Source organism: Salmo trutta, unplaced genomic scaffold (assembly GCF_901001165.1).
Source record: "Salmo trutta unplaced genomic scaffold, fSalTru1.1, whole genome shotgun sequence".
NCBI classification, from domain to species: domain Eukaryota; kingdom Metazoa; phylum Chordata; class Actinopteri; order Salmoniformes; family Salmonidae; genus Salmo; species Salmo trutta.
The window spans coordinates 712,285-724,084 of record NW_021822189.1 but is presented as its reverse complement, the minus strand read 5'-3'; positions in this window follow the sequence as shown (position 1 = coordinate 724,084).

Below are 11,800 nucleotides of genomic sequence, written 5' to 3'. Positions count from 1 at the left end.
TCCCACTCCTCTCCTCCCTCCTCCCTCCTCCCTCCTCCCTCCTCCCATCTCCTTCCTCCCTCCTCCCATCTCCCTCCTCCCATCTCCCTCCTCCCATCTCCCTCGACCCTACTTCCTCCGCCCTAGACCCTCTTCCCTCCTCCCTCCTCCCATCTCCCATCTCCCTCCTCCCTCCTCCCATCTCCCTCCTCCCTCCTCCCATCTCCCTCCTCCCATCTCCCTCCTCCCATCTCCCTCCTGTCATCTCCCTCCTCCCTCCTCCCATCTCCCTCCTCACTCCTCCCATCCCTTCCTCCCATCTCCCTCCTCCCATCTCCCTCCTCCCTCCTCCCATCCGTCTCCTCCCATCTCCCTCCTCCCATCTCCCATCTCCCTCGACCCTACTTCCTCCGCCCTAGACCCTCTTCCCTCCACCCTATTCAGTTCGCCCTCTACCCTCTTTCCTCCGGTGAGTGTGTGTGTGTGTGTGTGTGTGTGTGTGTGTGTGTGTGTGTGTGTGTGTGTGTGTGTAAGACAGAGTTATACTACCATGCTTTAATGAGGGGAGTCCATGTGTCTAGTGAGGTAAGGTGTCTGTGTGTCCAATCTGCTGTCTGTTTATGTATGCAGCGTCTCAGTCTGATCGATAACATTTACAACCCCGACAGGAGATCAGCCTCCGCGGAACAGAACGTTATGAGAACATGATGAACTCTGGATACACACAACTGCTCTGGACAGCCAATTACCCATAATTCACTCGCACCACTAACACTCTGCAATCTACCAATAAGTGAGGTACCAGTGTGTGTGTCCTTGCTTGTTTGCTTGTGTGTGTGTGTGTGTGTATGTATAGTGTGCGTGTGTATAGTGTGTGTGTGTGTGTGTGTGTGTGTGTGTGTATAGTGTGAGTATAGTGTATATTGTGTGTATAGTGTTTAGTGTGTGTTTAGTGTGTGTATAGTGTGTGTATAATGTGTGTTTAGTGTGTGTATAGTGTGCGTATAGTGTGTGTATAATGTGTTTATAGTGTGTGTATAGTGTGCATAGTGTGTGTATAGTGTGTATAGTGTGTGTGTATAGTGTGTGTAGTGTGTGTATAATGTGTTTGTAGTGTGTGCGTATAGTGTGTATAGTGTGTGTGTAGTGTGTGTATAGTTTGTGTATAGTGTGTGTATAGTGTGTGTATAGTGTGTGTGTAGTGTGTGTATAGTTTGTGTATAGTTTGTGTATAGTTTGTGTATAGTATGTGTATAGTTCATGGTGTGTGTATAGTGTTTGTGTAGTGTGTTTATAGTTTGTGTGTAGTGTGTATAGTGTTTGTATAGTGTGTGTATAGTTTGTGTATAGTGTGTGTAATGTGTGTATAGTGTGTGTATAGTGTGTGTATAGTGTGTGTATAATGTGTGTATAGTGTGTGTATAGTGTGTGTGTAGTGTGTGTAGTGTGTGTGTAGTGTGTGTATAGTGTTTGTAAAATTGTGTGTGTATAGTGTGTGTATAGTGTGTATAGTGTGTGTGCAGTGTGTGTATAATGTGTGTATAGTGTGTGTATAATGTGTGTATAGTGTGTGTGTAGTGTGTGTATAATGTGTGTATAGTGTGTGTAGTGTATAGTGTGTGTATAGTGTGTGTATAGTGTGTATAGTGTGTGTATAGTGTGTATGGTGTGTGTATAGTGTGTATGGTGTGTATAGAGTGTGTATAGTGTGTAGTGTGTGTATAGTTTGTGTATAGTGTGTGTGTAGTGTGTGTGTAGTGTGTGTGTAGTGTGTGAAGTGTGTGTGTGTATAGTGTGTGTATAGTGTGTATATAGTGCTTGTGTGTGTAGTGTGTGTGTAGTGTATAGTGTGTATAGTGTGTCTATAGTGTGTGTGTAGTGTGTTTATAGTGTGTGTGTATAGTGTGTGTAGTGTGTGTATAGTGTGTGTATAGTGTGTGTAGTGTTTGTGTAGTGTGTGTGTAGTGTGTGTAGTGTGTGTGTATAGTGTTTGTGTGTACAGTGTGTGTGTGTAGTGTGTGTATAGTGTGTGTATAGTGTGTGTAGTGTGTGTGTAGTGTGTGTAGTGTGTGTATAGTGTGTGTAGTGTGTGTATAGTGTATGTATAGTGTGTGTAGTGTGTGTATAGTGTGTGTATAGTGTGTGTAGTGTGTGTGTAGTGTTTGTGTAGTGTGTGTGTAGTGTTTGTGTAGTGTGTGTATAGTGTGTGTAGTGTGTGTATAGTGTGTGTAGTGTGTGTAGTGTGTGTGTAGTGTGTGTATAGTGTTTGTGTGTACAGTGTGTGTAGTGTGTGTGTAGTGTGTGTACAGTGTTTGTGTGTATAGTGTGTGTAGTGTGTATAGTGTTTGTGTGTACAGTAGAAGTCAGGAGAAACAGGTCTGTAGTAGAAGTCAAAATAACGTTGAAAATACATCAGATGTTGATGTCAAGTGCATTTTAGGTGCTGAATGAAAGGAAAGACATTGAAAAGACGTATTTTGCAGATGTATAAAATAGATTCTTCTGGGATGTTGAAAATACACATTTTTCAGTCATTGATTCTATGACCAAATAGCAACTGCACCCACATTTTTAATGAAGTAAACATTCTACCACAATAATAATATAATATAACATAATAATATATATGATGGCTCCCATCTGTCCAATAATAAACATTCTACCACAATAATAATATAATATAATATAATAATATATAATGAGCCAACTGAAGATTGCAACAGAATATTTATTATGGCTCATACGATGGCCTCCATCTATGCCCTAATATATGATGGCTTCCATCTGTCCCTTTATATATGATGGCTTCCATCTGTCCCTTTATATATGATGGTTCCCATCTGTCCCTTTATATATGATGGCTTGCATCTGTCCCTTTATACATGATGGCCCAATCTGTCCCTTTATATATGATGGCTCATATCTGTCACTTTCTATATGATGGCCTCTATCTGTCCCTTTATATATGATGGTCTCCATCTGTCCCTTTCTATATGATGGCCTCCATCTGTCCCTTTATATATGATGGTCTCCATCTGTCCCTTTCTATATGATGGCCTCCACCTGTCCCTTTATACATGATGGCCTACATCTGTCCCTTTCTATATGATGGCCTCCATCTGTCCCTTTCTATATGATGGCCTCCATCTGTCCCTTTATATATGATGGCTCATATCTGTCACTTTCTATATGATGGCCTCATCTGTCCCTTTCTATATGATGGCCTCTATCTGTCCCTTTATACATGATGGCCTCCATCTGTCCGTTTATACATGATGCCCTCCATCTGTCCGTTTATACATGATGGCCTCCATCTGTCCCTTTCTATATGATGGCCTCCATTTGTCCCTTTCTATATGATGGCCTCCATCTGTCCCTTTATATATGATGGCTCATATCTGTCACTTTCTATATGATGGCCTCCATCTGTCCCTTTCTATATGATGGCCTCTATCTGTCCCTTTATACATGATGGCCTCCATCTGTCCGTTTATACATGATGCCCTCCATCTGTCCGTTTATACATGATGCCCTCCATTTGTCCGTTTATATATGATGGTCTCCATCTGTCCCTTTCTATATGATGGCCTCCACCTGTCCCTTTATACATGATGGCCTACATCTGTCCCTTTCTATATGATGGCCTCCATCTGTCCCTTTCTATATGATGGCCTCCATCTGTCCCTTTATATATGATGGCTCATATCTGTCACTTTCTATATGATGGCCTCCATCTGTCCCTTTCTATATGATGGCCTCTATCTGTCCCTTTATACATGATGGCCTCCATCTGTCCGTTTATACATGATGCCCTCCATCTGTCCGTTTATACATGATGGCCTCCATCTGTCCCTTTCTATATGATGGCCTCCATTTGTCCCTTTCTATATGATGGCCTCCATCTGTCCCTTTATATATGATGGCTCATATCTGTCACTTTCTATATGATGGCCTCTATCTGTCCCTTTCTATATGATGGCCTCTATCTGTCCCTTTATACATGATGGCCTCCATCTGTCCGTTTATACATGATGCCCTCCATCTGTCCGTTTATACATGATGGCTTTCATCTGTCCCTTTATACATGATGCCCACCATCTGTCCGTTTATACATGATGGCCTTCATCTGTCCCTTTCTATATGATGGCCTCCATCTGTCCCTTTATATATGATGGCCTCCATCTGTCACTTTCTATATGATGGCTTTCATCTGTCCCTTTATACATGATGGCCTCCATCTGTCCGTTTATACATGATGCCCTCCATCTGTCCGTTTATACATGATGGCCTCCATCTGTCCCTTTCTATATGATGGCCTCCATCTGTCACTTTCTATATGATGGCCTCCATCTGTCACTTTATATATGATGGCTTTTATCTGTCCCTTTATACATGATTGTTTCCATCTGTCCCTTTATATATGATGGCTCCCCTCTGTCCCTTGATATATGATGGCTTTCATCTGTCCCTTGATATATGATGGCTCCCATCTGCCACTTTATATATGTGTGTATAAAGCCAAGCTGCTACCCTAACCCCTAATATATGTGTGTGTGTATAAAGCCAAGCTATCCTTAGTTATTCCTGGTGTTATTTATTTTGCTATTGTTTCCCTTTTTTTCTTTCTCTATTGTTGGGAAGGGCCCGTAAGTAATCATTTCACACAATACCCCATAATGACAAAGCAAAAACAGTTGATTAGAATTTTTTGCAAATTAATAAAAAAAAAAACTGAAATTTCATATTCACATAAGTATTCAGACTTTGTACTTTGTTGAATCACCTTTGGTAGCGATTACAGCCGTGAGTCTTCTTGGATATGACGCTACAAGCTGTATTTGGGGACTTTTTCCCATTCTTCTCTGCAGATCCTCTCAAGCTCTGTCAGGTTGGATGGGGAACGTCGCTGCACAGCTATTTTCAGATCTCTTCAGAGATGTTCGATCAGGTTGAAGTCCGGGCTCTGGTTGGGCCACTCAAGGACATACAGAGACTTGTCCGGAAGCCACTCCTGTGTTGTCTTGGCTGTGTGCTTAGGGTCGTTGTCCTGTTGGAAGGTGAACCTTCACTCCATCCTGAGGTCCTGAGTGCTCTGGAGCAGGTTTTCATCAATAATGTCTCTGTACTTTGCGCTGTTCACCTTTCCCTGACTAGTCTCCCAGTCCCTGCCGCTGAAAAACATCCCCACAGCATGATGATGCCACCACCATGCTTCACCGTAGGGATGGTGCCAGGTTTCCTCCAGACGTGACGCTTGGCATTCAGGCCAAAGAGTTCAATCTTGGTTCCATCAGACCAGAGAATCCTGTTTCTCATGGTCTGAGAGTCCTTTAGGTGCTTTTTGGTAAACGCCAAGCTGGCTGTCATGTGCCTTTTACTGAGGAGTGGATTCAGTTTGGCCACTCTACAATACCATAAAGGCCTGATTGGTGGAGAGCTGCAGAGATGGTTGTCCTTCTGGAAGGTTCTCCCATCTCCACAGAGGAACTCTGTTAGAGTGATTATTTGGTTCTTGGTCACCTCCCTGACCAAGGCTCAGTTTGGCCGGGCGGCCAACTCTAGGAAGAGTCTTGGTGGTTCCAAACTTGTTCCATTTAAGAATGATGGAGGCCATTGTGTTCTTGGGGACCTTCAATGCTGCAGAAATGTTTTGGTACCCTTCCCCAGATCTGTGCCTCGACACAATCCTGTCTCGGAGCTTTAAGGAATACCTGTCTCGGAGCTTTAAGGAATACCTGGGATAGGATAAAGTAATCCTTCTAACCCCCCCCCCCCTCCCCCCTTAAAAGATTTAGATGCACTATTGTAAAGTGGTTGTTCCACTGGATATCATAAAGGTGAATGCACCAATTTGTAAGTCGCTCTGGATAAGAGCGTCTGCTAAATGACTTAAATGTAAAATGTTAAATGTTTACAGACAATTCTTTCGACTTGCTCCAAGCCATGAGGCTTTTTTACTTGTTGACATGCACTGTCAACTGTGGGACCTTAGACAGGTGTGTGCCTTTCCAAATCATGTCCAATCAATTTAATTTACCACAGGTGGACTCCAATCAAGTTGTAGAAATATCAAGGATGATCAATGGAAATAGGATGCACCTGAGCTCAATTTCGAGTCTCATAGCAAAGGGTCTGAATACTTATGTAAATGAGGTATTTCTGTAGTTTCTTTTTTTTTTTACACTTTTTAACTTTATCATTATGGGGTATTGTGTGTAGATTGATGTTGGGAAATAATTATTTAATCCATTTTAGAATAAGGCTGTTGTAACGGGCATCATATAAAGGGGACCAAAGCACAGAGTGTTGAGTGCTCATTATGATATTTATTAACTCAAAAACACTATTGACAAAATAACAAACGGCAAACAATCAGAATACAGTTCTGTCAGGTACAGAGACTAAACAGAAAATAACTGCCCACAAACACAGGTGGAAAAAAACCCTACTTAAATATGATCTCCAATTAGAGGCAACGAGGACCAGCTGCCTCCAATTGGAGATCAATTGAGAAAAACAACATAAAAACTAGAACTTAAAACATAGAAATAGAAAACATAGAAAACCACCCAAAACACCCCCTGTTACGCCCTGACCTACTCTACTATAGAAAATTACATCTTACAAGGGTCAGGACGTGACAGCTGTAACGTAATAAAATGTGGAAAAAAGGAAAGGGGTCTGAATACTTTCCAAATGCACTGATACACCTCAGGTATATTACTCAGCAAATACACTCTCACCATGGTGAGGAAGGGAAGTATATGGCTAGTGCTGTTTTCATGCTCCGCTTTCAGCAGGTGTCTCCTGCCTGAGCCCCCTAGGACAAGATGAAAGTCTCCCTCCTTCCTCCTCCCTCCTTCCTTCCTTTGCCCCCTCGTGCTTCGAGGAGTGTGTGTGTGTGATGTTTAGTGTGAGGTATATTTGTGGTGACAGCAGCGAAGCATCCTCCAGTCACCCCATATAAAAGGCTGCAGTCTGATCAAAGTTGCGCAGAGCGGCAGATAGGCAGGGAGGCTCCCGCCGTGTCTCTCCCTGTCTCCACGTCTCGCAGAGTGGAAACGGTTTGAAGCTTCAGAACAAAACCTGCTGCTATTTACATTGAGCTCCGTTTTGCCTCAACAGTAAAACATTGGTTATATTTCCCTGCCTGCTCCCTGTGACAACTAGGCTGCATGAACAAACCCTGGAGCACACACACACACACACACACACACACACACACAAATGAGGGTTTTACTTGGGAAATTAGATGTCTTGAACAAGTGGTACTGCTGGGGTTACTACTACTAGAAGACACACAGACACAGAAGTGCAGGATGAGTAACATTATGTGACAGTATGACAGTCAGTGTTTAATCTGACTCATCTGTTATCATCTAGTCTCTCATTCCTCCAAAATCACCTTGTTGTCACACCGAGGGAAGCCTGGTTCTCCACGAGGCTACTTATCATCAAGGTACTTGGTATTTTTGGTGTTTTATAAGGATCCCCATTAGCTGTTGCAATAGCAGCAGCTACTCTTCCTGGTGTCTGCATAAAACATGACATAATACAGAACATTAATAGACAAGAACAGCTCAAGGACAGAACTGCATATGTTTAAAAACAGCACACAAAGCCTACATATCAATGCACACAAACTATTTAGGTCCGATAGGGGAGAGTTGTCGGGCCGTGAAGTGTTGCTTTATCTGCCTTTTTTAACCAGGTTTGTTGTTCATTTGAGCAATATGAGATAGAAGGGAGTTCCATGCAATAATGTCTGTACACTTTCTGGAATTTGTTCTGGATATGTGGACTGTGAAAAGACCCCTTTCGCTTGTATGTTGGGGCGTGTATCAGTGCTGAGTGTAAGTTGACTACGCAAACAATTTGGAATTTTCAACACATTATTAATGTTTCTTATAAGCAAAAGAGGTGATGCAGTCAGTCTCTCCTCATCTCTTAGTCAAGAGAGGCTGTCATGTGTAGAATTTGTATCAGCCCCTGATACAACGAAGAGTAAGATGTGTCGCTCTGTTCTGGGCCAGCTGCAGCTTAACTAGGTCTTTTTTTGTAGCACTTGACCATATGACTGGACAATAAACAAGATAAGACAAAACTAGAGCCTGCAGAACTTGCTTTGTTGAGTTTGGTGTCAAAAAAGCAGAGCATCTCTTTATTAGAGATTATCTCTAATAAAGACTGATCTCTTCCAATCTTTACAACCATTGAATCTATATGTTTATATAAACACCAATCTCAACGTCAACAGTGAAGAGGCGACTGGGATGCTGGCCTTCTAGGCAGAGTTGCAAAGAAAAAGCCATATCTCAGACTGGCCAATAGAATGAAAAGATTAAGATGGGCAAAAGAACACAGACACTGGACAGAGGAACTCTGCCTAGAAGGCCAGCATCCCGGAGTCGCCTCTTCACTGTTGACGTTGAGACTGGTGTTTTGCGGGTACTATCTAATTAATGAAGCTGCCAGTTGAGGACTTGTGAGGCGTCTGTTTCTCAAACTAGACACTCTAATGTACTCGTCCTCTTGCTCAGTTGTGCACCGGGGCCTCCCACTCCTCTTTCTATTCTGGTTAGAGCCAGTTTGTGCTGTTCTGTGAAGGGAGTAGTACACAGTGTTGTACGAGATCTTCAGTTTATTGGCAATTCCGCACATGGAATAGCCTTCATTTCTCAGAACAAGAATAGACTGACGAGTTTCAGAAGAAAGATCTTTGTTTCTGGCCATTTTGAGCCTGTATCAAACCCACAAATGCTGATGCTCCAGATACTCAACTAGTCAAAAGAAGGCCAGTTTTATTGCTTCTTTAATCAGAACAACAGTTTTCAGCTGCGCTAGCATAACTGCAAAAGGGTTTTCTAATGATCAATTAACCTTTTAAAATGATAAACTTGGATTAGCTAACACAACGTGCCATTGGAACACAGGAGTGATGGTTGCTGATAATGGGCCTCTGTACGCCTATGTAGATATTCCATTAAAAAAAATCTGGCATTTCCCACTACAATAGTTATTTACAGCATTAACAATGTCTACACTGTATTTCTGATCAATTTGATGTTATTCTAATGGACAAAAAAAATGCTTTTCTTTAAAAAACAAGGACATTTCAAAGTGACCCCAACATTTTTAACGAGAGTGTATGTTTTCTCACAACAGGTTATGGTCAATAATACCAAAAGATGCACTGAAATCTAACAGTACAGCTCCCACAATCTGCTTATTATACATTTATTTCAACCAATCATCAGTCATTTGTGTCAGTACAGCACATGTTGAGTGCCCTTCTCTGAAAGTCTGTTGTTAATTTGTTTACAGAGAAGTGGCATTTTATTTGGTCAAACACAGTTATTTCCCAACAGTTTGCTAAGAGCTGGCAGCAAGCTGATAGGTCTGCTGTTAGAACCAGTAAAGGCTGTGTAACGTCCGTCGTTAAAGGTGCAAGGCACAGCGTGTGTCGGGTTCATCATATTTTATTTGTCGGTGAACCAGCAAAAACCAAAACAATAAACAACACAACGAACGAGCGAACAAAAGTTTTGCAGGCTGCTCACAGCAATACAAAAACAAGATCCCACAAACACAGGTGGAAAAAAGGCTGCCTAAGTATGGTTCCTAATCAGAGACAATGATAGACAGCTGCCTGATTAGGAACCATACTCCGCCCAACACAAAGAAATACAACACATAGAATGCCCACCCCACAACCTGACCTAACCACACAGAGAAACAAACCCTCTCTCTCAGGTCAGGGTGTGACAGGCTGCTTTACCATTCTTGGGTAGCAGAATGACTCTGGCTTCCCTCCAGGCCTGAGGACAAAGACTTTCCTCTAGGCTCAGATTAAAGATATGACAGACTGGAGTGGCTATAGAGTCAGCTACCATCCTCAGTAGCTTTCCATCTAAGTTGTCAATGCCAGAAGGTTTGTCACTATTTTTTATTTATTTTTATTTCACCTTTATTTAACCAGGTAGGCAAGTTGAGAACAAGTTCTCATTTACAATTGCGACCTGGCCAAGATAAAGCAAAGCAGTTCGACAACATACAAAAACACAGAGTTACACATAGAGTAAAACAACATACAATCAATGATGCAGTAGAAAAAAATAAGACTATATACAATGTGAGCAAATTATGTGAGATAATGGAGGTAAAGGCAAAAAAATGCCATGGTGGCAAAGTAAATAAAGTATGGCAAGAAAAACACTGTAATGGTAGATTTGTAGTTTGAAGAAAGTTAAAAGTTAAAATATAAATAATATGGTGCAAAGGAGCAAAATAAATAAAATAAATACAGTAGGGGAAAAGGTAGTAGTTTGGGCTCAATTAAAGATGGGCTATGTACAGGTGCAGAGATCTGTGAGCTGCTCTGACAGCTGGTGCTTAAAGCTAGTGAGGGAGATAAGTGTTTCCAGTTTTAGAGATTTTTGATCGATAACAATAATTTTTCCACCTCTCCCACACTAACTTTACAAAATTCTAACTTACAATGCTTTTCTTTCATTCATTAGTTTTTTTATGCATGAATACATGGCTGTTCGTTGTTGGCATTTCCTGCCTAAGGTTTCACACTTTTACCAATGAAGTAATTATTAAAATTATTAATGAAATTGAATTTGTCTTTCTGCCCATAATTTCATTTAAAGAGCTTCAAGTTCCTTGGTGTCCACATCAACAACAAACTAGAACGGTCCAAACACACCAAGACAGTCGTGAAGAGGGCACGACAAAGACTATTCCCCCTCAGGAGACTGAAAAGATTTGGCATGGGTCCTGAGATCCTCAAAAGGTTCTACAGCTGCACCATCAAGAGCATCCTGACCGGTTGCATCACTGCCTGGTACGGCAATCGCAAAGCACTACAGAGGGTAGTGTATAAGACCCAGTACATCACTGGGGCTAAGCTGCCTGCCATCCAGGACCTCTAATACCAGGCGGTGTCAGAGGAAGTTCCTAAAAATTGTCAAAGACCCCAGCCACCCCAGTCATAGAATGTTCTCTCTACTACCACATGGCAAGCGGTACCGGAGTGCCAAGTCTAAGACAAAAAGGCTTCTCAACAGTTTTTACCCCCAAACCATAAGACTCCTGAACAGGTAATCAAATGGCTACCCGGACTATTTGCATTGTGTGCCCCCAAACCCCTCTTTTACGCTGCTGCTACTCTCTGTTTATCATATATGCATAGTCACTTTAACTATACATTCATGTACATACTACCTCAATTGGGCCGACCAACCAGTGCTCCCGCACATTGGCTATTCGGGCTATCTGCATTGTGTCCCGCCACCCACCACCCGCCAACCCCTCTTTTACGCAACTGCTACTCTCTGTTCATCATATATGCATAGTCACTTTAACCATATCTACATGTACATACTACCTCAATCAGCCTGACTAACCGGTGCCTGTATGTAGCCTCGCTACTTTTATAGCCTCTCTACTGTATATAGCCTGTCTACTGTATATAGCCTCGCTACTTTATATAACCTCTCTACTGTATATAGCCTCGCTACTTTATATAACCTCTCTACTGTATGTAGCCTTTACTGTATGTAGCCTCTCTACTGTATGTAGCCTCTCTACTGTATGTAGCCTCTCTACTGTATGTAGCCTCTCTACTGTATGTAGCCTCTACTGTTTGTAGCCTCTACTGTTTGTAGCCTCTACTGTATATAGCCTCTCTACTGTATATAGCCTCTACTGTATATAGCCTCTCTACTGTATATAGCCTGGCTACTGTATATAGCCTGGCTACTGTATATAGCCTGGCTACTGTATATAGCCTCTACTGTATATAGCCTCTCTACTG